This window comes from Pezoporus occidentalis, unplaced genomic scaffold, assembly GCF_034315485.1.
Source record: "Pezoporus occidentalis ecotype Australia unplaced genomic scaffold, CSIRO_AGI_Poc_V1 ctg206, whole genome shotgun sequence".
Classification (NCBI taxonomy): domain Eukaryota; kingdom Metazoa; phylum Chordata; class Aves; order Psittaciformes; family Psittacidae; genus Pezoporus; species Pezoporus occidentalis.
Genome location: NW_026913921.1, coordinates 437,423 through 464,877, shown reverse-complemented (window position 1 = coordinate 464,877; position 27,455 = coordinate 437,423). Strand labels below are relative to the sequence as shown.

The 27,455-nt window shown below is 37.9% G+C and overlaps 1 long non-coding RNA gene across 1 annotated transcript in view; it reads left to right on the top strand.

The window, feature by feature from the left end:
* The first annotated feature begins 2,367 nt into the window (after positions 1-2,367).
* LOC134163753 (uncharacterized) overlaps positions 2,368-27,455 on the top strand; it is a 48,009-nt gene continuing 22,921 nt past the window's right edge. Inside the window, exons 1-2 of the long non-coding RNA XR_009964834.1 lie at positions 2,368-2,553; positions 6,669-6,745. This is a non-coding gene — a long non-coding RNA (uncharacterized LOC134163753). The remainder of the gene's footprint in view (positions 2,554-6,668; positions 6,746-27,455) is intronic.

The window sequence follows — 27,455 nt, the reverse complement described above, 5'->3', positions numbered from 1 at the left end:
GATTTTTTTTTATATATATATTTTTCCATAAGAAAAGAAAATCAAAAAGTTCAAAAGACTGGGAAAAAAATGTTTTCACATTGTGTTCAATCTGCACTTCTGTCTTTGTTCTCCAAGATGTCTTCAGTACAACAGTATATAAATGGAAAGACAAGGAGATAAAACAGATCAGGACAAAACATTGAGCTAGGTAGAGAAAAAAAAAAAAAGAAAAGGTGTGATATGAATCAGATTGCAGTCAGCCAAGAAAAAAATCTTTTTTTTCCTACCAAAACCATGTTTCTGAATCTCAGTCTTCCATATTGTGCTGTCATCTCCCATAAGACAAGTATATTAGCAAAAAGGCTCTTTACCTATTCCATTTTTCAATTTGCAGAGTAGAACTTATGACCACTTGGTGGTGAGTGAAAAAATAAAGCTTCCAAAGCAATGGCATACGCCAGAAATCACACATAGTGACAGGGCACTGGCCGGAAAAGGAACAGTTGCAGTTATTGCTTGATGTTGCACAAGGAGAATCTCTGTCAATTCATTGAAGACATTAGAAGTCCTGTCATATACAATGCACATACATGCACAGTTGTCCATTACATGCTTGGAACTCAACCCCCCGAACTTCTATATGATTCTACTATAGAAAAAAGTGTCTATGTTTAGAAACATCTTATCCTTCAATAGTTGTATTTTTTAGGGAAATAATGAACCCTGTTTAGTGCTTTTAAGGAACATCTTAAGAAGATCCTCGCCCTGAAATGTCACTCTGCTATTTTGTTCTGCAAATTCTGTCTTTTTAAAACTTAAGAAGAAGACATGAGGAGGGAAGAACCATCCCCTCATTAATTTGTTTATGGAAGAACTCTAGTTTAGTAACGTGTTTTGCCTATTCTACTTTCTAATTTACCAGTCAAAATCCTACCACAGTTTCTGTCTTGAACTATAAGGCTGTCTGACTTTCATGAAACTTTTGCCTACTTCCCACATTTATTTTCAAAATGAGAATGTAGTTATAGGCCCCGGTTATTTAATAGATGCCTAAAAATGTAAGCAGCGCCTCTCATGCCCTGAGCCCAGGAAGCCTTAACCTCCACAGTCTGATTGCATTTGCATCCATTTTTTCCAATATTGCATGTTCTTACAAATTAAACTCAGTTTGAATTGAATTTCTTATTTCACTAGTGAGAATTTTTATTTCGTCCCTCCCTCCTTTTTTCTCTTTCCTGTTCTCTCTTCCCTGACCTTCGCCCTCCCTCTCTCTCCCTCCTTCACCTTCTCCTCCCTTTCCCCTCTCCTCCCATCTCTATCTCTCATCTCAATTTTTAGGAAACATAGGAGACTCTACATATGTTAGTGCTAACCCTTTTGATTGTGAATACAGAGCATAGGTTTTTTGAAGAGGCAACAGATAAACCTTAGGATGGAGGCTGCACATTCCTGATTCCCATGGTGCCACTGGAAATGACAACTGTCTTTTTAAAATTGAATAGACCTGGATGGGTGTAGAGGCGTAGGACATCAGGGATTAACTCAAAAGGTAGGGTCAGAGAAAAGAAAAGATAAGGTTTATAAAACATACAGATTAAAAAGAAAAGAATAAGATTAAGGGGAGAGACACTCTTATAAATCAGTACAGTCAGGAGTGAGACTACTGCATTCTCCTCACCAAAAAGCTAAAACTCCCTTTATTTAGAAATGTTCAGAAGTAATAAACAGTGCCTTGAATTCCTCTAGCCTCCTTTCTTTTAACCTTATCCTTCTAGTAAACCCTATGTTATGTCCACCAACGAGATCTTTGGCTCTTTCAAAAGCAAGTGGCTCAATTAGAAAAGAAGCAGCATTTGCTACACAGCCCAATGACTACCTCAGCCTCCTTTAATCCAATCTAAACTGAAAGCATTCATTTATGTCTGCTCTGTCACAATGGAACATATTGATTATCAATACAGGGACCACATAGTCAAGTCAGCTATAGGGTTCACTGTGTACAATTGTGACATGGTTTTGAAAAGATCCCTGCTTTGCGACATTTATGGACAGGCTCTCAATAGCTATTGTTTCCAGGGTTTTGTTACCTTTACTGGACCCCCTTTACTTTTCTGGCCCAAAGGGCAGTGGGACTGAGGTTTTCTTAATACCTAGGAACTGTCTTCTGTCATTTCATTAGCATACTGGGGTTGTAATCCATGAGAAAGCTGCTAATAACACTGTGGTAACGGAAGTACGTATAAACAGACAAAGGAAACAAAAAATATTGCTAATTCTTAATTAATCAAAAAATGTTTATACGTATTACTTTTAAATTCTATTCTGAAGATCCATTTCTAACTTGAACTGTCAAACCCAGGGTATTTGGGAGGCTTTTAGGTTTAGATTGCAAAATTTGTTATGTATGTTCAGCATTCCTGCCATAGCAGTTACTCCATTGAGCCATTTAATCGTATTTCTCTAACTCAAAATGACTTTTCCCTCCCTGTAGCCAAGAGGAAGTCTTGTCATTGTGGAAAGATCCAAAGAACCAAAATCTACCAATGATTGCTTCAACTGCTTTTCTGCAAGGTGTGTAATTTCCTCTGCATTTTCTTAATGGTCTGCCCATAGTTACATAAGTGCCTTATAGAAAATTAGAATCAAGGACATGAATGTTTTATTGGTGACCTTCAGAAACATGGTCATTTGTTTTGTCATGGGTTCTTTAACTGATATCTAGTTTCAAAGACTGTTCTATATGCTGTACTTAACAAATCTTCTTAATCAGCACTATCACTGATTTAACAAAACAAGCATAAATTGCACTGAGTCCCTTTAAGGGTAAGGCTGTAGTCTAAAGTGAGACCTGTTCCAATTTTGAAAAAAAAAAAATAAAATATACAAACAAAAAAAAAACAAGGACGTGAACCTGATTGTCTTTTTCCAAACTTCCCAAATTTTACTCCTGGACAAAATACTTTACTAGCGAAACAAACTTAAGGGAAAAAGAAAAAAAAAAAAAGCATTTCCAAAATATGAATATGAAGCAATTATTTGTATTTTAGTCTTTTCCTTTTGCCATATTTGGTGGCTCCTGGAGCACTTCTGGGTATTGTAGAATTAAGCAATTATTGACAGAGATAATTTTAGGCAAGGAAGAAGGGTTAATATTTGAGATAGTTTGAAGCACAGTAATGTGATTTTATACCTTTATGTTAGTAATTTGATGACGTAGTAGTAGCTGTGTGAAGCAATATGAATGCTTTCACACTTCTCTGTTGCTTCATTTTATCTTGGTTTAAGGATTTGGCCTCATGCTTCTGTTTTTACTGAATGAAAATCTTCATTTCTACCTGAGTTTCTGTGGCTCAGACAAGAACAACAGACACTTGCATGGGTCTGCTTTCAATCTGTCCCTAACTTAGTAAGAGTTTGTGTCACCTGGCATCTGGAGGGATTCCATTTCTAATTCAGATGCCTTATTCTAGATTTCTAAAAATGCTCTAGATGTCTAAGTTGATGGTCATGGCCACCTATGCTGTGATAAGTGCTTAGTTCACTGATCAGTTCAACGTGTCAGTCTTTGAAGCACCTGCTGATCAAGAGTGCGTTCCAAATGACTGGGTTCTCGTGTCTAGTGAAGAAATGGATGAGGAAGTATTTGGGAACCTTTGCAAAAGAGATAATTTAGAGATATCTCAATGCAAGATGGATTCTTCTTATGTAACTTCAATTGTCTGCATTTTGGCACCCGTTTAAGTCATTTAGCTAGACTTCTGGAATCAATGGGATAATAAATAGCTCTACAGTGTGACAAACATAGGTGTCTAAGAAAGCTGGGACAAGTAAGATGGATCCCATACGTGATTGCAAAATTTTCTTACTTTATCTTACCTGTTACTGTAGCCCTAAAAAGTCCTCAAGAGCTAAAAGGTTTCCATGTGAATTTAGAAATAAAATTCTAATTAGAAAATTTAGAATTAAAAAGATTGGGGTGTTTTTCATTCTCTGAAAGTTGATGATTTGTTGTTTATTGCAGGATTCAGAGGCTGTTTAGAACAAAGCAAAGTAATTGATTTTATACACATACCCCTTAGTTCCAGAGTCCTATTCCTTAATTATAAAATGGATGCTCCAAAAGAAAAACCACTAACACCAAAAATGAGTGGAAAATTACTTCAGACAAAAGTATGGCTGATAGGTGAGGGAAGTTTTAAAAAGTTGTGTTGGATACCTGAAGAAATTGCCTTTTGCAAGCACAAAAGTTATTTTCTTCATCTAAAAACCAATTCTGGCTAAGAGGGAGGTGAAGTCTGTGATAAAAAATAATGGAAAAAATATAGAGCCTGATAGCAATGAATAAAATCAGTATTAGATAATGGAGAGAACTGATAAAGAAAACTAAAGGAATCAGTTGAAAATCTATGGGTAATAGGGCAAAGATAACAAGAAGTTCTTTAAGCAGGAACAAAAATGCTTAGAGTATTCTAGAACTATTGATGGCAAAATTGTTAATCCTGGTAAAGAAAATGCAGTATTAAGTAAATATGTCTGTTTTCTAAAAGAAGAATGAAACATTTTATTTTCTCTTGCTTCTGAGGAAGAGTGCTGAACAGCAACACTAAATATTTTTAAATCTACAGAATTAGATAATTCACTGTCAAGCATATGACTTGCCTGAATTAAACACTTTTTTTTTTGGTCATGAATCTAAATATTCTGAGGAACTTCTAGAATCTTGAAGAAAAGTAGTCATGGCCCAACATTAACAAACAGCAAATTCATGGGCCTTGTGAACAATTTTCTAGTTAACCCAAACTTTACTTAGGAAAAAAATCTTATATGAGTTAACGAAGATATAATTGTAACTGATGCCACTAATACTGCACTATGGAAAAGATGTTGAGGTTTTTTTTTTATAAATGATCCTGTGTCTTGATGAGATCATATGATATTTTCATGAAGTAACTGTCCTCATGGAACATACCTACATGTTTTCAGAGACATTGCGTGCAACTGGCAGATGTGATATGGTATCCACTGTCACAGTGTCAGCTAGCAGCCAGGTGTGATGCCTGAGGTGTCTGAAATTGCATAGAACATCTATGTCTAGACAGCTGGATTGTCCCCTGGTGCCTACATTGAGTGGGTATTCATCTGCCTCACTAAAGGCATCTGAAAATTAAGATGCCTGAGTTGGAACTCTATAACTTTTAAAGTCAACAGAGAAAACAGGCACCTTTCCATGTGCTTCAGCTGACCTAGCTGAAATGCCTTTCTCAGGATAAGGTGAAACATCACTGTAAGGTGCTGAATTTCCATCTGTCAACTGTGGGGGGAGGTAAATCTGAAATTAGATTATATCAACCCAATGCAGTACAAAAAAGAATATTGACAATCTGGAAAGAGTTTGGAAAAGATCTGTAAAAGCATTTCAGTTTTTGGAAAAGGTGCTTTGTGGTGTGTAACTAAATAAATACAATCAGTTTTGTTTGTCTAGAAAGGTTAAGAGCTTGCAACCTATGATTACATGTGAAGCAGAAGTATTTGATAGTAGCAGGCTCTTTAATCTTAAAAAAAAAAAAACAACCCCCCTCCAACAAGAAAACTCCCCCCCCCCCACCATAACATTCAACAGCTAAAAGCTTAAGCTAGCACAAAGTAAGTGCAGAAATTAAAGTGCATATTATTCACAATGGAAGAAGCTGTGTGACCGTCGCAGCTAGTGACTGTAAAAGCTTATTGCATGTGCTACCGTGCAAAGTGAAGAGATGAGCTTGGTTAAATTCCTGGTGAGGTTTTTTTGGCCCCAGGATGCACCAAACAACAAACTGAAGACTCAAGATTTTGAAAGCTATGAATTTCAAAACCTGTTTTCATAGGGTAGAGAAGAAGCATTGTACATTTATCAGTGTTGTTTCAAGTTTCCAAAGAGGCCTGGGAGAAATGACTAATGAAGGCAAAAAGGAAGTTGAAAATTGGAGGAAATGATGAAGAGGGAAAATGAAAAATAATTACATAGAATTTTCATTCCAACTGCCATCTATTTAGTTAAGACAATTTTAATTCGGTTTTGGATCTGAAATTTATGTTTTATTTCCAATTTATTTTTTAAAGTTTTGTGAATGTATTTGTATTAATATATATTTTCATTTACCTGCCATTTTCTCTTTGATGAAAAGGGAGGGCAATTTAAATTAACCAAAAAAATTATTTCTCTGGAAATTAACTGAAAGCCACATTTTCCTTTTCCTTCATGACATTCACACAGAAAAGAAATTACATGGTACAATGACTTTTTTCCTAAACTTAATGGACTTTGAAAAACTTCTTAACACTCCTAAATAAATAGAAACGGATGTCCTAGTATTTAACGTTTTAATGATTCTTACGATACCTGTGTGCTTTTACCTTATTTCCAGTTGTCCTGGGTTCAGTGCTTAGAAAAATATTTACCATAGGTATCTACAAAGAATCAAGCTGTTTCTATACATCTTTATACAGCAGCAGCTGCTGAAACGATTTAATAAATTAGACCACTTTATAAAAGCATCTTAAGAGGAGACTCTTCTGTTTAGCTAGCTGGGAGTGCAGGTGGCCTTAACCCACTTGCTATTATGTCTTGCACTTCGATACATATATTTTGCTTGCTGTTTGCAGCATTTTTTAATAATGTGCCTTTTTTTTTTTTTTTTTTTTTTCAGTGCGCAGGTTTGTGGAGCAAGCAGCTGTTCATTTGTTTTGTCAATAATAGAAAGAAGACTGGAAGAGCTGATGACAGGTAATTTGGGCTGATGTTCAAGTTCTTATAATAGAACTGTGTAGAAAGATATCACTTTATCTTGCAGTGTCTGTATATGTGTGACAAGAGTTTCAGAAAAGAAGAAATTCGCACTTCACAGAGTAAATAATAAAACATGAGAAAGTAGACAGTAGTGTTAAGAATGACGTATAGAAAAACTACACACAGGAAGCCATTTCTGTTGCAGAACAAGATGTTTTGCTGGTCCTATGCTGCTGGAATTTTTTATAAGGGTTCATGACTGTCATACGCTGGCACCTCTTCTATCAGTTTTTAATACACATCTGGAGCATGCTCAGAGCATTTGTATTCCTCTATTGGAAAATGAGTAATGTTACCTAACTGTAAGGTTTCAGGAATTCCAGGCAAATTTAGCACACTTGCATTTTGTCCAGTTGGAGCATCATTTCCATTTGTCATTCACACTCTGGAGATTTCTCTTCTGATATATTTCCTGGCAGTTCTTTGAAAGCTCCTGAGTGTTTCCAGTAAATCATACCCATACGTTCATGGCTGTCCTCTGTTCCAGACCTATTTTCATACAGGAATTTATATTTCCATCATTCCTCAAGGGAAGCTGTTCCTTCATGGCTTCCTGAAAATGGCAGTTACAGTAATTACAGTTGTCCTCTACCCATCCCTGTCCTCTGCTGCTTTTCTCTGTCACTGCCTGTCCTATGCAGAGTTCAGGGAGTTCCCTGTTACTTCTGTTACAGCAGTATTCGGCTCCCCGCTGCCACTTTTTAATTTGTTCTGTCAGCTTTCCTACCACTGCTGGCTTCAAAAGTTTATTTGCTGTAGGCAACAGAGAGTTTATTTGCTGTAGGCAACAGAGAGTCCACATATGGAGTGCTTGTCCTGGCTGCTGCCAATGCCTTCTGTTAATGTATGTCTCCAGTTGTTCAGTTGCTTCTTAGCTTGCTCATGAAGCTGTGAAAAAGCTCTTTTTCATAGATATCCCATGTATTTGCATTGCAGATGGAGTGTCGGTCATCACTCAGTGGTTTTGCTTAGCATCACAAAAAATTTAAACAGAAAATATGCTGTGAAGAGTTCAAGTGATAGTACAATCTTCAGAAGCCATATGCCAAGAACTGGCAAAAGCTATTTTTTTTAGCCAGATATAGAGACTATGTAGCATACTCCTTACCATTACTTAATAGGAGGTAATTACTAAGTAGTTGGATACACAGAAATATATTCTGTAGCTAGTCATGGCACTTGAAAGCTTGCCTTTTTAAGCAAACCTTGTATGTGTCGGTACTTGTGAATTACTTATTTGTTCTGCTCTTCTCTGTTGCTCCCTCTTTCCAATTTAAGTTTGGCCTCATTGTGTTACACGGTGTGACTGAAAGGTCATTTTGTAACCTGGTGCATCCCCTGGTTGTCACTAGACTCCTTCTGGTACTGTGTCTCCATGTAGCAATTGGATTAAGAAAGGATCATACAGCTTAATGATCTGGAATAGGGATGTGATTCTTGGAATGCAAAACAAAGGGGAAAAAACTCAATATGAGTTAATGAAAAACTGAGGACATAAAATAGATACAAATAAAAAGTGAAAGGTAGGGTAGTATGTAAATGGCCAATAGACAAGTCAATAATTAAGAATAATAAAACCCACCTACCTCAGAAGCACAAGGCCTATTTTTTTTTTTCATTGAAGTTCCTCATACTGAACATTCTAAATTAATAAAAAAAGTTCTTGGGTGTTTTTGTCCTTGGTAATCATCAACATGCCAATTGCTACCATAGCAAGAAGAATTTGTCAATATTCAGGCAAATATTGAAGTTCTTACTTCTAAGCATAAAGGAATATTAAAGCTATCTAGGTACATTTATTTTTTGATGCACTGCTGTTGATTTGATGCTGTGTTTTTATTTAATCTTTAGCAAATTGCCCTTTCAATTTTAAACTCACACAAAGCAACCTCAAAAATTGAAGAACTCTGTATTTTAGTCCCTGTAAATTGGACTGTACAATTAATAATACATACAGTGTGTTATTTCTGAGGAACAGAGAGTCAGTTATATGTGTTTTGTAAGCTGTATTAGGATTTAGCCACCTACCTTCCATTCACATTAATGGGACTCAAGGAGATAAATTGCCTTCGACAATGTAAGTTTTCACCCTTTGGTTTCAAGCTAGGCCTTCAATTACAACCTAGAGAACCAAACACACCCTGCAGTTATGAGTATGCCTGGTCATTCAGCATAAAGAGGAAAATATCAAAATAAGGTTATTTGGCAGGAACTGGGGACAAAAATGTTATTTTATAAATGCAGACAGGACAGATGGAACTAAAAGTCATGCAGCTGAGAGAAGGATCAAAGAAGAACAGCTATTTCCTTGATGCAGGGAAGAGAAAGCAACAACAAAGCGTGCAGTACAGCATGTGCTCCTGACATGGCCAGGTCGGCCAGCAGCTTAGAGAAGCATCTGAGCAGGGTACAAGGGACTAGAGTCAGGAAGAGGGAAATGCATGCATATCTTGACAAGATAGAATGAAAAAATGTCATTTTAAAGTTCCCTCCCTGTAAAGTTGCCAACCCTTAGTCTTTCTTTACTATTAAGAAATATATTAAATTATTTTAGTATTAAGGTGCTTGTACCAGTGTATGTGGTGATGATTATTTTCTAAAGGAAAAAACCCCAAACAAATCTAGTGAACAAAATTTTGAGAAAAATGAACCTTCAGCCTAAACAACTAGAGTGTTTCTATATATGTGGGAGGGTGGTGTATAGGGAAAGAGAGGAAGAGAGACACAGGGGGCAAGGAAGAGACACAAATACATTTTAATCTACCTTTAAATAATTATTAATTCAATCCTATGATTTTTATAACCTGACTTTTTCAATGTCAGGGCTGTATTTTGGTTACAGAGTCTTATGTTCAATCTTTTGTTTTGATTTGGTTTTCTTTTAGTATTTTTAAATTACATTAAAAATTGTATTAGAGAACTGAGCAGGGTGGCAAATCCCCAGGTTTTTCAGATACTCACTTCCTGTCCAGGGCACATAACATGGGACTCAGGTCTGGATGTACTGACCCAGATATTACAATACAGCTGTGTACATGCCCCACTTGGTGTGAATCAGCCTGCTATAAAGCCCCATTGTGAACTCCACTACTCCGTCCCCCACTGATGATCCACCTGGTCCATCTGGTGATCATTCTACAAGAGAATGGCTGTGAACCTGGGATCTACTAGGTTCTTAAGTGCTTATTACCAGGAAATAGTGAGATGGTAGCTTTAGTCTCCAAGATTAAATGTGTTTAGAAATGGTCCCTAGAGAACTGTTTCCTCAAGATATATGTTTTAGGCAGTGCTTCACAGCTGCATGGATTTTTTTGAGAGAAAGAAGACTTTTAAAATAGATTTGTTTACATTTCTTTTCAACTCAAATGCTATTCAAAAGATAAATTATAGCTTGAGTGTAGTTCCAGAATATAATTTTATTTTATTTTTATTTAAAGTATTTAGTTTGGTAGATAGGTAAATGGTTGTAACCTGAACCTGTTTCTCATTGATGAATGTGTCTGGAAGAATAAAGGAAGAAGAGAGAGCAAGAGGGATGGATATTAAAGTCAGCAATATATTTCAGTGTTTGTCTTGCTGTTCCATTAATGGCACCCATGAGAAGACCCATCTTACATTTCATAGCAGTTCTTTTCTCCCATTTCCTCTTCCCTCTTGAGCATCATTTACAGAAAAAGTATATTCCTAATATTTTCTATAGTCTTTGACTTGGCAATTTATTATTTGCCACAAACTATTTTTTTCTGGGGGGTGTTTCTGGAGTTTTATTTGTATGTTTACTGTCTGTGGGCTTGACGCACAAATAATATATTCATTGATAGTAGTGCGTTTTACAATGTAAATCTTGATTCCTTCTGCCAGTTCTCCTTTCAAATGACTTGGATTATTCAGGTAAAATAATAATTATCTTCCAACAATTAAAATAATCTGTACTATTTGTCACTGCTAACTGTTGGCTAACAGGATAAGGTCAAATGAGCATTTTTAGTTTGTTGCTGTCTTGGTAATTTGCAGCTAGTATTGCATCTCTGTGATTTTTCATCTCTTATGGTTCAAGAATTCTGACATTTGTAACTGCCTCCTATGTTACCCCCTACACTCATCTGTGCACTTCTTATGCTGAAGTGAATACAATAAGAATACAAATTGAACAACAACAAAACTGCTCAAGAACATTTGGTCTTTGGAGGAAAAGCACTTTTCACATAATCCTATTGGGGCTGAACGAGCAGGAAGGCTTTCCACTGGCATCAATAGCAGTTGGAGCAGATTCAAATGTGGTTTTAGTGGAATGGTGAGGGAAAAGTGCTCTGGTGATTCTTCCCCATAGTTTACAGTATCCACTCTTCCAAAGTGTGTTGCAGTATAATGGCTATGCAACCTCAACAGGGCTGATTCCAAGGATCTGTATATGTACCTGCATCATTATCGCTGGGTGAACTTGGAAAATCCCAAACCTACAAATCTCTTCCCAGTCTATTTCAGATACTTTACAGTTTTGTGGGTGTTTATACCAAAGTGGTGTGACGCCTTGTTAGCAATGAAGTAGCTATGTACTAAGAATTATAATCAGTCTGGAATCCAAATTGCACACGATGTTGTGTAATTCATATCTAATACTGTGGCCTAGGCTGGTATCATATGGCAGTTTGCTATTATGGAAATTATCTCAGACTGGTGATAATGTTAAATGTCTGCTCATATGTTCAGCTTATGTGGGAATTTCTTTGTTCCCAAAACCAAGAATGTGCAGAGAAGAGCAAACTGAGTCTGCTTAACACCTCTCACTAACAGTGAACATGGTGCTGTGTGGGTGACAGTCTGCGTAAGTCATTTGAAAAGAGGAGATTTAAGGTAGGTTTTAATAAATTCAGTTATCATGTTTCTAACTTGTTTTATGACTTTTTGCCCAGCTGCAATAGGTAGAACATAATCTGTAAATGCTGCAATATATAATTTTTCACTGACGCCTTAGCAGTGTAAGATGGACCTTACCCAAAGTTGTGCGTAAAGAACTGTGAAATGTGGCGCTTCAATCTCTCAAAGAAACAGTTTTCGTCACTGAATATGGATGCTGAAAATCAATTATATGTAGATTGGCTATGAGAGAGACAAGCTGTTCTGTTGATTTAGGCATGACCTGTGTGGTGATGCTTCATCTCCCACTGAACTAAATATTCTTTCAAATGACATATTAATGGGAGGGCATCCAAAATACTTGCTAGGCAAACGAATGTGTAATAGCCAGATGGTTTATTTGGATTTTCAGTAATACTCAGAGGATCAGAAAAGGGATTTATTTAGGATTCAGTAAGTTATGGCATGCAGTTACCTGTGTTAAAATGTCTTGAAATAGACTAGGTTATAATTGCATATCCTTTCTGTTCTTTTCTTATTCTGCCACATTTGTAAAGCACTGTGGAAAATGTCAGCCAACTTTACATGGCGTGGTAGGAGCACAGGTGGGGGACATTTAAGAAACAGGGTTGTAAAAGAGATGGTGAAGCAAATTACCCAATAATCCCTTCTGCTGTTCTTAGGACTATTCAAAACTTTCATCCCACATCAAATTCTTTCTATTCAAAATTTAGCATAAAGACCATAGCACATGTCTCAGAAGGTGGAATAAAGCCTACCTCCTGAGTCTACCTACATAACTCTTTTTAATACTTGAAATGTATTTTGGAATGTCTCCTCTTAACTTGAACATACTAGGCTGAGACAGAAACGTTCAATACAATACTATACAGGCGTGCTGTTCATGCTTTTAGCTCTGTACATGTCTGTTCAAATGTCCTTAGCATATGCACACCTTCAGCAGCTGGGAGAGTGAGCCACAAATGTTACATTCATATAAAGGCTGGCTTTTCTCCACCTGGTTCTCTAGTACACAGATACTTTTTTTTCCCTCCATGAGCACGAATGGGTCTGTTTGATGCTACTGTCTATTCTGCATGGAGGGGAAAAGGAAACTGAGTTTCAATGAGTGTTGGGTTTTGTCTGGAACACATTTCTGCTGGGGAAAATTGAACTGGTTTGTAGCATTTCAGAAATTCATGTCTCTTGTAAACCAGTAGGTGCTGCCACTGTTTTCCACTGGCAGCAATATTGGACCAGAATGATTCCTGTCTATGGTACAGTTAGGAAACCAGCAAAACACAAACCAAATGTGTCACTTGAGAAAAATGATGAAGTATAAATTCTGTAGAATTCAGGAAAAACCTCTCCAAGGTTGATGGTCATTGTATTTGTCTCAGCTATTACAAGCTTTTTGGGAAAACCTTGCCACAAACGTACAAAGTTCTGCTACTGGGAATTTACAGCAGGATCACCTATTTGCTGTGCTCGATGCTTAGGAAATCTCTCTCCTGAGTAATTCAGAAAACAACTATTCATACACCTAGGGTATCTCTAGAGCCCAGTTTGTTACCTGATTGTATTGAGTTTTATTAAAACTTGTGTAATGATGTAAGGGCTTGACAGTAAAAGTACACTAATTTAATTTGTTTTTCACAATAACAGATACTGGATAGTCTAAGGAGAAGACAGATGATAGGATTTTTCTCCTACTGACTTTTAAATCCTAGATGTAAGTCTTGGCTTTTCTTTTGTTTTCTTCTACATGACTTAGCTCTTACAGGTAGACTCCTTATCAAGTATCTGGATATTCTTGGAAGACAGGAGTTATCTGCTTGTTCTCCCACAGGCTGGAGATAGCCTAATCGCTAGCTTTTGTAATTGAAGGCCAAATCCTTTAATGACTGACTAGGCAGAGGTAGAGCTACAGGTCTGTGCTCAGAATTGTGTTCAGGTTCTGCATCCGAGACTCATAGAAATGCCAAGTGGCTGCCCTGAGCTACTTTCCTTGCTGGCAGACCCTGTGGGCTGGCTCTGACATCCCTGTGCTTGATAATTCTCCCAGTCGTGAGCCACATCTGGGGGGACTAACTCACCTCCTTAGTGTCCATAGAGATACCTGGAGGCTTCAGCTAACACCAGGACTTCCTTACCTATCTCTGGGCACCTGAATTTAAGGTGGGACTTTGATAATCCTCACTATGTAGACCTTCTGTTAGAAGCCGGCATGTGGAGGGAGGCCATCCATCATTAGTCTTATGATGTATTACCCTCATTTTCTATGCAGTCACTTCTAGTGCTCCAGTCTGTAATCAGTGTTGTCCAGAATACCAGTGGCCTATGTAGGCATCTTTGTGAACCAGGACATAAAAACGTCTAACAGTCTGTGAATTTAGAAAGTAGTCTTTCCACCATTTGTCATCACTCAGTTTCACTGTGAGCAATGTCTCTGCATGAAATGTGAGCATAGCTATAAATCTGATATTAGTGAAAAAGTAGATTATCCCTAATTTAGCATTCCTTGTGATTCAATTTTCATACATGATAGGCACTACTGTTCAACAAGTGGCCTTGTCAGTGGTCAGCATTTCATTTAAACAAACATTTTGAGACCTTAAACTAGAGAGGCGCTTGGTCAAACAATTGATCAGTGGGTAGATGAAAGTAGTAATATAAACATGCTATAAGTAACATAAAAATGTGATATAAACATGTTACGAGGAGCAGCACTGGGAAAGCAGATGTATGTTTGAAGCCAGCAATTTTGATTTGCATGAGTAAAGAAGAACATTTCTGAAAGCAATAAAGATTAAAGGTGCTGAGAGAAAATAAAATCATTTTTTAAACAAAAGGGACAGTTTGGGAATGTGTGTGATCATTTTTATTAGCTTAATCTTGGCTTGTCAGCATTTGATCTCAAAATTAATTTTATGGATTAAGGAATAAAATCTAACATTAACTATTGCAGCTTCTGCTTTAGTGGGGAGTTATTTTTCCAATTATTTTAAAAGGTAATAAATATGCAGTATAAGTGAAAGTCTCCAGATGTCAATAGGGTTTGCTGTAGTTATCATGAGAAAAAAGGATTTACGGTGAGTAGAGAAAACAGAATCCACTATATCATTTTATGGTTTCATAAGAGATTTTATATGCAGACATATATATATGTACATACACATGAAAAAAAATCACATTGAATATTTTAGATTGGATATAAGGAGGAAGTTCTTTACTGTAAGGGTGGTGAGGCACTGGAATGGGTTGGCCAGGGAAGCTGTGAATACTCCATCCCTGGCAGTGTTCAAGGCCAGGTTGGACAGAGCCTTGGGTGACATGGTTTAGTGTGAAGTGTCCCTGCCCATGGCAGGGGGGTTGGAACTAGATGTTCTTAAGGTCCTTTCCAACCCTAACTCCCTAACTATTCTATGATTCTATGATTCACACACACATACAAAGATAATAATAATATGTTTCAGACAAAAACATTTCCTGTATGTATGACCTTCCAGTGTATTTAGGAAAGGTACAAAGAATTCAGCTGAAGAAAGTAAAGAGAGAGAGAAAAAATTGCTTTCTCCAGAGTAAATTAAGTCAATTGTCATATGTTTCCATCCACCACAAGAAAACTCCATGGTATATGGAAAAATTACTGTCAGACTGAGAAATGGTGTCAGTTCCTGACATCACTCAAGCCTGTGACAAACCTCCCATTGGCTTGCCTGAAAATGGAATTACATTGATTATGTTTTTTCACATGGCAAAGCATACCTACAGCAAAATAAGCTTTCAGAGCCCTAGTCCCTCTCCTTTTGATTATCATTACTTACTCTGCCTTACTGTAGTGAAATCCTTAAAAAATCTGTTATCCTTCATCTCAAGAGGGAAAACTCGTATGTTTCTTTAGAATAAATGTGTTGTCTTGCACCATATGATCAGTAGGGGTCCTGAAGGAGAAGTTTTCCCTGAAGCCTAGCCCAGCATTAAGTAGAGGTTGGTTTAGACCATTCAGTAAAGCTACTTTCAGGAACTTCTATGGACAGATTCTATTTTTAATAAATCCTATATAAATCTGTGCAATGACAGTGTTTTTTTTTTTTTTTCTTTTACAATTTTCTCATACTGAAGACTTTAAAATATAATAGTTAGAAATAAAGGCTTGTTCTGTGACTTCCTTTGTTGGTTTCACAAAAAGTACTATAGAGACAAATTTCAGGAGCCAATCTTCAGTAGGGAAGACAGTTTGTTACTGTTTTGAAAATGCAGTGTTTTCAGTACTGTTAAAAAGTAAGCATGTGTCTAAACTAAGTACTCAGTGTACTTGGAATACTACAATTTCCCCAGGAAAGCTGGTCTGCACCTGGTGCGATTGGAAGCTATGGTCAAATACTTGACGAAATTCTCAGCTGGTTTAAATAGATGTAATGACCCTGACTTCAACTGATAGCTGGCACAGAGGAGAATTTACTCTGTTAACTTTTTGAAAGCAACCATTTTATTTATTCTTCAGCTCTGAGGATTTATGTTCCAGCTGGTCTCAAAAATCACACACTGGAAGTTGTAAAGACATGCTGAGGAAAAAGAAAAAAGTGGCAGGAAACTTGGCAGGAGAAGAAACACTGAAAACTTGAAGCAGAAACTATGGCAACCTGAATCACTCCTTGTATGAAATGTGCAGCATTTTCTGTCAGTGACACCTGGAGGACGAGGGTTTCACCTCAGCAGTGCTGTCTTGCAGTGAGAGAAACAATTCTCCCCTTTGATTTGGCGTGTGTGAGATGGCAACCCAGAGAGCATCCACACATGTGCTCTTGGGAACACTCCAATAAAAGAAGCACGTGGACAAACTGAAGTGAGTCCAGCGGAGGATACCGTGAGTCAAGAGGCTGGAGCACAACGTGTATGAGGGGTGTCTAAAGGGTATGAGGTGTGTTCAGCTGACAGTGTAGGAGGCTCTGGGGTATCCTCTTGGGTGTATGCTATAGGATGGGAAGGACAGGTGAGTAGCTAGAACACAGGGCATTAAGATTAGACAGGAGGAATGATTTTTTTTCATCATGGGGGTTGTCAAAGACTGGAAGAGAGGTTGTTGATGCTCTCTAAAGATATTCACAGCTCAATTGGACAAAGCCCTCATCTAAATGTGGCATTGCCTTGAGCAAAATGACCTCCAGAGGTCCCTCACAACCTGAATTATTCTGTGTTTTTATGATACTGTTCAGTTTACTTAAATTGATTTTCTTTGGTTTCAAAGAGAAGTGACAGTTTCAGAAATGATACAGCTGCTGATTATATACTTCAGGGGGCAGTGTTAATGGAGGAGCTGCAGCTCTTTTAGCCCCCTGGTAAATTCAGGCCTCAGTTTTTATTGTTTTCTACCTTCAGCTATTGTGTAGCATTGCTGAGCTCATAAAACAGATGCTGTGAGTGGTGTGAAAAGTAATTGATGCATATACTTCATAGAGCTTGTAAAATGATTTGGAAATTACTATAAAGAAGTGAGCTGCTATTTTTTATCACTACAGAAAACCTCAAGATGGCAGATCACTAGATCAGCTATATGTACATCCATATATAAATATACATATGGATCTCAACTGTCCTTTATGTGTCCTCCTTGCCTCAGCTTCTATTTCTTCTCTCTACTTTTTAGACAAGAATGTCCATGTATCTCACAGGGTGTGTCTAAACTTTTATTAATTAAACTTTAGAGACCTTTGAAGATGAAAAAGAGGAATATTATTATCAAGGATTATTTAAACTACATTTTTGTGAGGTTGAAATACAGTCCAGCTGAGAACTACATGTCACTGCCTTAGTGAGAATAGTCAACTAGTGAGTTTTCAGCCAGTACTATGTCAAATTAAAATTAGACTTTGCAACAGTAAATTCTGTGCTGAAAAATCCATGTGGCTTAAATGTAGGAAGCTGAAAAAATAAACACCTATTTTTCTTATTCATATAATTTGCCTTCCTGTTAGGATTTTATTTTAGAAGAATCCAACCCTGAAATCTGTACACAGCGATATAAACAACTGCATAGGGAAAAACGAATCCAGTACTTACCAGCAGTGAAGTTTGTCCAAGGATTACCACAGTGAAAAAAAAACAACTTCCCTTTTAAAAGCTGAGTGTACTATTTTGGGAATGTGACCCCTTTTCATGAATAAATGACGTGGTGACATTTACAGATAAAGCAAGATTTAACTGCTATGAAAGGAGATGACAAATGTCAGGATGTCAGTAATGATCTGTGAACATAATGGTCTCTAACCAGAGCACTGAGTAGATATATAATGTAACTGTCGCCTGCTAATGCTGCCATGGAAGAAGAGAAGCAAAGCAATATGAGGAAGATCAAAAACCTCTTTGGAATCAACCTTAAAGTCTGATTGATAGGCATTGGTACAACATAGCTAATAAATTATACTGCTAATGACTTAAGGTTTTTACCATGTGCATATTACTATTACACACTGTGAAATTCCTGTGTAACTTACAAGTGTATTGTGAGAGAGGATGAAGTGTTGGCCATCAAAATGGCTTTCTGACAGTTTCTTTATCCCTGCTTTACTGCCAGGGCTCGGCTGTTGCAAAGGTCTTTCTGGAGCTGAATAGATTTACAGCTGCTAGAATTGGTTCCTGGAGCCCAGGTTGCTAAAGAGCAGGGTAGGATTTTCCCTTGACATGAATCGGCTGTGGGAAAGATCATCAAGACCTCCTACCCACATCAGGATTGTCCTCTTCAGGTATTCTCAAGTGTTATGTCTCTCAGTTTTTCACACCCTGGCATACTGCATATAGGCACAGCCTTGTGATTGCTGTCAAACTCGCCTTGATGACTTCCTTTGGAAACTTAGAAATATGCTAGGGAAAAAAAGCTTGCATTATTTATGCAGTTGTCATCTCAAGTTGTCTCAGGCAACTGCCTCCCACCCCTGGGCTCCAAACCAAATCCCCCATTTGTCTCACATATTGAATGCTTTCTCCAGCTGACAGTTAAATTGATTCTCGTTTGCTATTTAAAGTGAGAAGAGCTTTTGGAAATGTGAAGGTTTAAAAATCCTGAGACCTAAGCACATTGTGGCATGGAAGGCAGGGAGTTTCTTTGCATGAGCTCCCAAGCCTCCTGGCAACTTCACAGCTCTCAGCTGTGTGCAGTGGGTTTTGCTTTCTTTGTGCTTTGCTTCGACAGTTAGTCGACCTTTTCTCTGAATAGGTTAGCCTGCCACAGGGCTTGTGTTACCCAGAAGACCAAGGATGTTTTCAGAGAGGTGGTGAAACTGTAATTGAAAGCCAGATATAGTCAGGCTCTGGTTCAATCAGCCAGGAAGCATTTGGCTGGTAGTTTGTTTATGAGAAGAAATACCACGGATAAAATATGAACATTAATGCAATAAAAATGCCAAGCTCCAGAACATTGTGAAGATGATGCTGAGCAGTCAATAGATGTATTTTTTTTAGAAAATAGTCTGAGTTAAAGCTCCTGTTAATAGCACACAAGTATATCTTTAACACTACTTGTATAGATACAGTAATCACAGTATCTCAGACAAATCCACATTACAAAGGAAACTCATTCCAATCTTCTGTATCTTTTGATCTGCACTTTACAGTCAGTCATCTATGACAGTGGAGATGGAGGTGGCATTCCGGATAAGACAGCCAGCATTGTAGCAATCATATATTGACATCCAGCAAGGATTCACCTTGATTAACATTATCCATCTAAAAGTTAGATGTCTTCTCTAATTGAATTCTTTTAAGCTTACTGTAAAGTCAATGGAGAGATGTAGGCATTGCAGAGGGCAATTGACCCTATCCTGAGACAAGTATTGTAAGATAAATTGTGCCTATTTCTTGCTATTCACTGTAGAGGGGGACCAACCCTCCAGAATAAATGCCTGCTTTTGAGGTGGCTACACTTAGGTGTGACATTTTGGAGGGGGAGGGAGTAAAAGAAGTGCTGTTCTAATTTCCATGGAATCAGCTGATCCGAAGGGTCAGCTGCTTTAACACAACCTTGTTACTGTGCAGCATTAAACTATTAAATCTGATTAGGGATTTATAGTGAGGATACCTTCAACCACCATATCTTGCACAGAGGCACGAAAATTAATACTGAAGAAATACATTTTCTAAAATAGAAAACACGTAATTAAAAAGTGCAGGAAAGATGACTTAAGCAAAAAAAAAAAAAAAAAGAAACTTATGAAAGCATTGAGCTAATTAATCAATGTCTATGTGTGTCCATTTTTAAAAGATGCTCAGATAAAGAGAAGTAGTAGATAGTTCCAATGTTGAATCTTGCAATATTAATGTAAAACTCTGCTTTCTGATGAGAAAGACACAGCATTTGGAGAAGCAATACAATCATTCTGATAGTAACGTCAATGCTCTCAGGATATAAGACAAAATGGATTCCCGTTTGTATCATTCTGCCATTCCTGCTGATGCAGTAGGGAACATTCAGTGCATTTGTATTGACATGAATGTCTCAGTGAGTAAAGGTTTTCAGTTAAATCCAGGTTTTGTGATGAGAAGTAATTTTAGAAGCCGCATATTTGATCATTTTAGTCCACAAAGCCTTTTCTTGAAAATGTTAAAAGGTAGTTTCTGGGCGGACTAACTAGGGTTTGATCACTGCTTAGGTCTAATGTTTAGCCATCCATCTTGATTCAGAGATTCCTAAGGTCACATGTTTCCAGCTTGTTAGATGTATATTCTAGTGTTAGTGAACCATTTCTGTTTGAGCTAGTTGGGATTTTTCAGTGTAGTTGTTTTTGCTTGATTTGTTGCAATATTTAATTAACTCTTAAATTGGGTGGATTTCTAGGTTACAGTTATTGGACTATTATTTAGGTCTGTTGGTGAAAAGACGTACAAAATGTGTTAACAATTCTGCTCGCAGAAAACCTGGGAGAGAGTTTTGCTTTTTTATTTCCAAAACACTGAGTTTTAATCTGTGCTTTTAATGCCTTGTACACTCATCAGCTAGAGAAGGACACTAGCGGTTATCTCAGCCCTGATGCTTACTAACAAAGACTGACAACTGCTGACACAACAACCTGCCTTGAATTATTTTTGGGTAGGGGGTGGAATGGGTTGGCTTAACACAAACATGTAATTTCAGTAAACCACCATTTTCAGAAAGCAACATTATTTCAAATTTCCTTTGCTGACAGGGAGATGCATTTTTTTCCCCGGACCTCTAAAAAAAAATTATGCAGAGGTTTGAATAGGAAATTGGTGCTGAAAGGAGAATCACAATACGTACCCAGTGTCAGTCAAAATCTTCCATTTTAATTTCTATTCCGAGTTCTACTCAAGTATAAATATGTATACAAATTCTTATCCTTAATTAACTGTAGAGCTTGCAAAAAGCATTTATTGCTTTCCATTTCTTTCTTATCCCTCCCCTTATCTCCCCTGAGAAGAACTACATGTTGAGTAGACACACTATAACCCCATAATTTGAAGCTACTACTATAGCATCAATTCTTCTGGATGATACCACACCTTGCCAGTCAAAAGTGATTTGAGCTTAAATTGTCAGTTAAAGATGCTCTTCGTTTTTATTGTCCTGAACTTGCAGGCAGTCTATTGGATGAAGTGAATTTGTTGTTGAAAATGCTTGTGATTTTGAGTGAAGGACACAATCAGAATACACAATATTTTTTCCCCTTTGCATTTCACAACCTGCTCTGCTCCTTTGCCACTCAAGCATATTACAAAATTGCTGACATCTAAGATGATCAATCAAACCCTTTGCAGTTCTGTAAATGATCAAGCTTGACTGTCTGTGGAGCTGTTATTTGGCAGTGCTCCATCTGGAAAATAAAATACAAACATCAAAAGAAGTTCAGCTAGGTTTATATTTCAGAGGGTGGGTTGTTTTTTTTGATAGCTTGTCTGTTATGTAACAGAGTCTATTGGATCAAATTAGAAAGCAGACCTTTGTCTTTTCATAAATATCTGATCCTTGAGTTAGCCAGATGACAGTAGAGACACCTAAGCAGTTGTTGGTGTTGTGCTGCTACTCCGCACCCTAATGTGCATAGCCTCCCAGAAAAACATGAGATATATACAGGAGTATTATACAGGAACTAGGGAAAGCTGAAGTAGCCCTATGGTTTATAGGATTAGGAGGTAGGTGCTTTCAGCAATGGATCTGTTACCTGCTCCTCAGTTCTACACAAGTCTCTACCAAGTTTAAACCACGGCACACTAGGGCTGGGTTAGTTGCCTTTAAAATTGCCACTACTGATCCAATGCAGCTGTGCTATAGAGAATTCTGTGTATATTAGATTAGTCTCAATACAGAAAAAATAAAATACCAATGTTCGTAAATTGTTTCCCTTCTTCATACTCTATCCTTGCATTTAAATTATGGCCTTCCCCTCAATTTTATGAATTCAGCTAAACTGATGATACAACTTGACCCAAACACATTAAACAAATGTACCCAACTGAAGAAGGAACACAACATGCATGAATAGTTTGTTATCTAGAGGTGAGTATGTGCCACTATCCCTTGCCATAGATACAGAGAAGTGGGCAGAGAATTGATGGTCTGGTAACTGCAGGAAGTAATTTGCCAGAGCTGGAGAGAGACAGCAAATCTCCGGACACGTTATGCTGTGATTGGTCATGCCCAAAAGGTGTAACAGCCAACTTGAACAGATCAGCGAAGTTCTCATTAGCCAAATTCAGAGCTAACCTTTCTACTCACTGACTGCACAGAGGGCAAAACAGTAATCACAGTGGAAAAGGTGTCCTTAGCAGTCTAAAAAGAAACTATCAGGCAGTAAACATTGTTGATCAAACACAAAATTGGATAGAGGAAATGAATCAAATGCTTCTCTTACTGGACAAAACAGAGGTGAAATGTAGTTATGAGCAAGAATACTTTGCATGGTGTGATGGACATACTACCAGTTGATCTTGGTCAACTAAAGTGTTTTTTGGCGTAATGTGAAGAATATTGTTCCCTCAAAGGACCATGAAGGAAATGAAGTGCCCAGTTTCTTTGCCAGTTTTTTACTCTCAGACTTGTGTAAAAATTCCAGCCAGAAAGAACTGACAGGGAAAAGAAAATAATAGCAAGAAGAACAAAACAGTGTCATACAAGTTGAAACATATTTAAGAAGTTTTTTTATATTATTTGTCTTTGTGATGTGATTTTGCATTGCATTTTATACACAAATTTTAAGCCTTTTAACCAAACCTACAATATTCATTTAGAAAATAGATTTTTTTTTTTTTTTAATCTCAGCAGAAATTAGAATTGCTGCATTTAGAATCACATCCCATTTCTATCAAATACACGCCTTTTCCCCTGCAGCTTTTTTTATGTTAGTCAATATCTTTTAATGTTATCTGATGGTTTCCTAGGAGATGCCCTAAATGCCCAAACTCACTAGTTTGATGCTGGTGTCGGATAATATCTATATGCACTAAACATCTGTTTTGTTCACTGAAGTCTGCTCTGCCCTTTTTCCACTGGTCATTATGTTTCCCCTGTGTGTTTCTAATGGCTGCTAATGAGATAAGAAAAAAGCTCCATGTACACTTCCATCTTCTCTGATGGTGTGTGATCAGAAGTCTGTGCTCTTTGTTAGAAGCAATGACTTCAAAATCATTGTTAGTATTTCTTTGCACAGTAGTTTGAATGCAAATTTTACACTTAAGGACTAAAGTGCCTTTTACAAATCTGTAAGAAGCAATTAGAAAGAGAAAGATCACCACATTACAGGGTAAAGAGTTCTATTTGTGGAAGGGTGGGCTCAGTGTTGATTCATGTTTTTCAGATGGTACAGTACAGGTTGCATCGTTAATAGAAGATTAAGATGCCAAATGGGGAAATTTTACCTTCTGTTTCTGAGTCTTTCACTGTAGGAAATCACCCAGATATGACTAGAGGTTGATTTTATGTAACATGATGATCAGACAGAGTGTTCCTCAAATTTAACAGAGCCTGGTGTTACTGTGGGAGGAGGGGCTGACAACTTGGGTAGTATCCATACAAAGCTATAATTTCTAATCTGTCAAAATCACTTCCCTTTAGAAAGCCTGATTTCATTAGCATGCTCTTTGTCAGATGTGATTGTCTCCCTTAGCGGCTTTCCTTTTACAGCTGTCACAAAAGCCAATCATATTATACCAAGGGTAGGAAATAAATGTGTCTTTTTGTTGTAAATTAATTTAGGCAAGAATATATCACATATGGCTAGATTTATTTCCTACTTTTTGAGGTATGAAATTTCAGCAAGAGCTCAAAGAGCAGATATTGGCAAAAATCTGGTTACAAACTGTTTCTTCTGGTACTCTAGTGGTGGATATAGAAAATATACTTACATATAACTTATGCCTCATAAATAGCAAACCAAGTTTTCAGCTAAACTGAGAATATTGGTAAAACTGATGTATTAACTATCTTGGACAGGGAAGCCAAGTTAAGCTTTTCTCAGATTCTGTCTGTCCTTCAGTCTTTTGGGGTAATTCTAACCCAAACACTGAGATTCCACTTAGGTTCATTTTCTTCAAATTAGATCTGCCCTATTCAGTTTAGTAGTATAGGGTCCACTGCCATACCATTCCAGTCTGAGATTTTAGTGCATCTTGCTGTGCTCTGCTACTGAGGAGTCTTGCCCTGGGTTCAGCAGTAGCAGTCATTTTTCTCCTTCTTAGTAGCTGGTGCAGTGCTGTGTTTTTGGGCTTAAACCATGACAAGTCTCCAGACCTGAAGCTTGCTTGTTCCTCTTGCTTTGGACGTGAGCATGTAAGGTAAGAAGGAGGAGGCAGGTGTTTTATGGAGAACTATTTATCTGCTTGATTTGGCTCTCCGTGATTTGGGTCTATATTACAGCTTCAGAAATTTGTAAGGAAAAAAGTATCAGATGTTACTCTTTTTAAAAAGTATTTCACTCTGGAGAGTAAGACAAAGGACAGTCCCTGAGAAGAGTTGTCTCATTTGGCTGCTAATGTTGAAAAAACAGCATTCTCAGAAGTCTTTAGTTGTCCTGGGTTCAGCAGTAGCAGTCATGTTTCTCCTTCGTGGTAGCTGGTGCAGTGCAGTGTTTTGACTTCCAGCCTGGGAACAGTGCTGGTGATACCGATGTTTTCGGTTGTTGCTAAGTGATGTTTACCCTGACCAAGGACTTTGTGAGGCTCATGCTCTGCCAGAGAGGAGGGGAAGCTGTGAGGAAGCAGAGATGGGGCGCCTGACCCAGGCTAGCCAAGGAGGTATTCCATACCACAGCACGTCATGCCCAGGGTGGGGGGTAACTGGGAGTTACCCGGAAGGACATGGGCTTCCGGGTCGGACTCCTTTCTTGGCCGGTGGTATCGTATTCTCTTCCCTTGTTATTTTCTCTTATCGTTGTTGTTGGTAGTAGCGGTGGTGATTTGTGTTGTACATTGGTTGCTGGACTGTTCTTGTCTCAACCCGTAGGAGTTGCACCCTTTTGATCCTCCTCCCCATTCCTCCGGGAGCGGGGAAGGGGAGAGCCCCAGTGGCGGGGGGGGGGGCCTCGATTGTTGTCAGCCCGGCACCACTCACTGGGAGTGAGTGAACAAGCTGTCTGGCTAGGGTTTAAACCACGACATTAGTATACAGACTAATGATGTGATGGGTGTTACAGAAGGAGGCTACTCGGTGTGTCATCTGACTAGTCCATCTTTTCCCAGGCTGTTTGCAACAAGGGACAGCATGAGTTGATAGCAAACCTCATCAGTTCATCTGTACCTTTACTTTTCAGTCACTGTGACCTATCTGGAGAACAGATGAAGCTGTAATTTTTTTTTGTAATGAATCTTTCTATACAGGTGCAGAGAAACATTCTAGAAGAAGTCAAAGCATATACCTATGGTGCTGTATGATTAGTTTGGCTAAGAATTTCCTTTATCTGAAATTATTTAAATCAGAAATCTTGCTCAGTGTTCACTTTTGTACAATCTATTACTTCTTAGAAATAGGTAGCAAGCACTATGTGGATCAGTCACTGTTTTTCCTACAGGTACTAAATAGTTGTATTACTTGAACAGGTACAATTCATATTGTCCAAGTCTTTTCATTGTGCCTTGAAATAAAGGTGGAAGAGCCCATAGTCATTACTACTTGTATCCAGTGTCTTTCCCTTCTACAAAATAATTGGGCTTCCAGCTTCCAGTCTTGGCAGCTCTGTATTTCTAAAGGCTCATTAACCATTTTTCTCTCTTTTTTTTTAATTTTTCAGAGCTAAGAGAATCTTCTGCTTCTTAAAAAGTTCTTCCACTTCTTTTACTATTTGCAATAGTCTAGATTTTTTCTCTTCCTTTTTGCCAGTTCCATCTGGAGATTTAAAAAACAGTAAAAAGCATTAATTCTGTGTCTTTCCGTGTGCTTCATATCTTCTGCAACACCAGTCTCTGAAAGTATTTGATCTGGTTTATGATTACCCTTCATCTGTTGCTGGCTCTTTTCCTGTATGCTGGTAATGGCTTTGATCACCTCTTGGCCAGGATCTCTGGCTTCTCATCATTCCTTCGGGAAAGATTCTTTTTTTTTCTTTTAATTACTTTTTACCATTACCTGGCTAGCATCCACTGCATGTTGTCTGGTTGTTAATTTTTGCCACTGTGGAAGCTAATAGGACTCTTCTGCATTGGGACATTTAGGAAAGTCAATCCAAATTAAATGTTAAAGTTCACACTTCAGCTGCGTTAAATCCCTGTGTTGACAGCCTTGTTAGAAGAAAAGACCTTAATTTTGTTTAATTTAATACAGGCTGGAAATGAATTAAGTCAAATTTAACCACTTCACTTTTGAACAAATGTGTCTACACAAGGTTTGTGAGATTTAACAAATCCATTTTAGCTTCATAGTTTTTATTAATGTTTTCAATTTCCTAAGTTTCTTGTAGACAAGACCTCGATTTTCTTTTCCATAGGAATAACCTTTTTATTCCAGCCATATTTTTTTCTTCCTGTCCTTTTCTTGATGTTTGACTGTCACTGCGCTGCTCTGCTCATTACTTTCTGGAGGGTAAGGAAGATTTATAGAACATAGTTGTTCCTGTTATTAAATTATAGCAAGCTAAATATCTGCATTAAGTTTGGGGTCATGCTAAGGTGGATGATGTAAACACATTCATACATACAATGGAGTTCATCTCACATAACCTTACTGGGAAAAGGCAGGCAGATAGAGTGTACCCTCAGCAAGTTTGTGGATGATCAAAACTAAGGGGACTGGGTGGTATATCAGATGGGTGTGCCACCTTCAGAGAGACCTTGACAGGCTGGAGAAATGGGCAGAGAGAAAACCTTATAGTTCAACACAACGTAATGCAAAGCCCGGCATCTCAAGAGGGTCAGCCCCATACACCAGTACATGCTGACTGGCTGGAAGACAGGTTGCTGAACAAAATCTTTACATCCTGGTGCACAGCAAGATGACCATGATCTAGCAAAGCACCCTTACAGCAGAAGGTTGAGATGTGTGATCCTTCATCTCTCCTTAGCACTGGTGAGGCAGCAGCAGGAGTTCTGCGTCCGGTTCTGGGCTCCTCAGCAGAAGAGAGGCATCAACATCCTGCAGTGAGTCCAGCACAGGGCCACAAAGATTATTATGGGACAGAAATATTTTTCATATGAGGAAAAGCTGAGAGAGCTGGGACTGTTCATCCTGCAGAAGAAGGCTCAGGCATATTACCAACATGTGTGAATACCTGACAGGAAGGAATAAGGCCAAGGGAGCCAGGCTCTTCCCAGTTAGTGCCCAGTGACATGAAAAGAGGAAATGGACACAAAT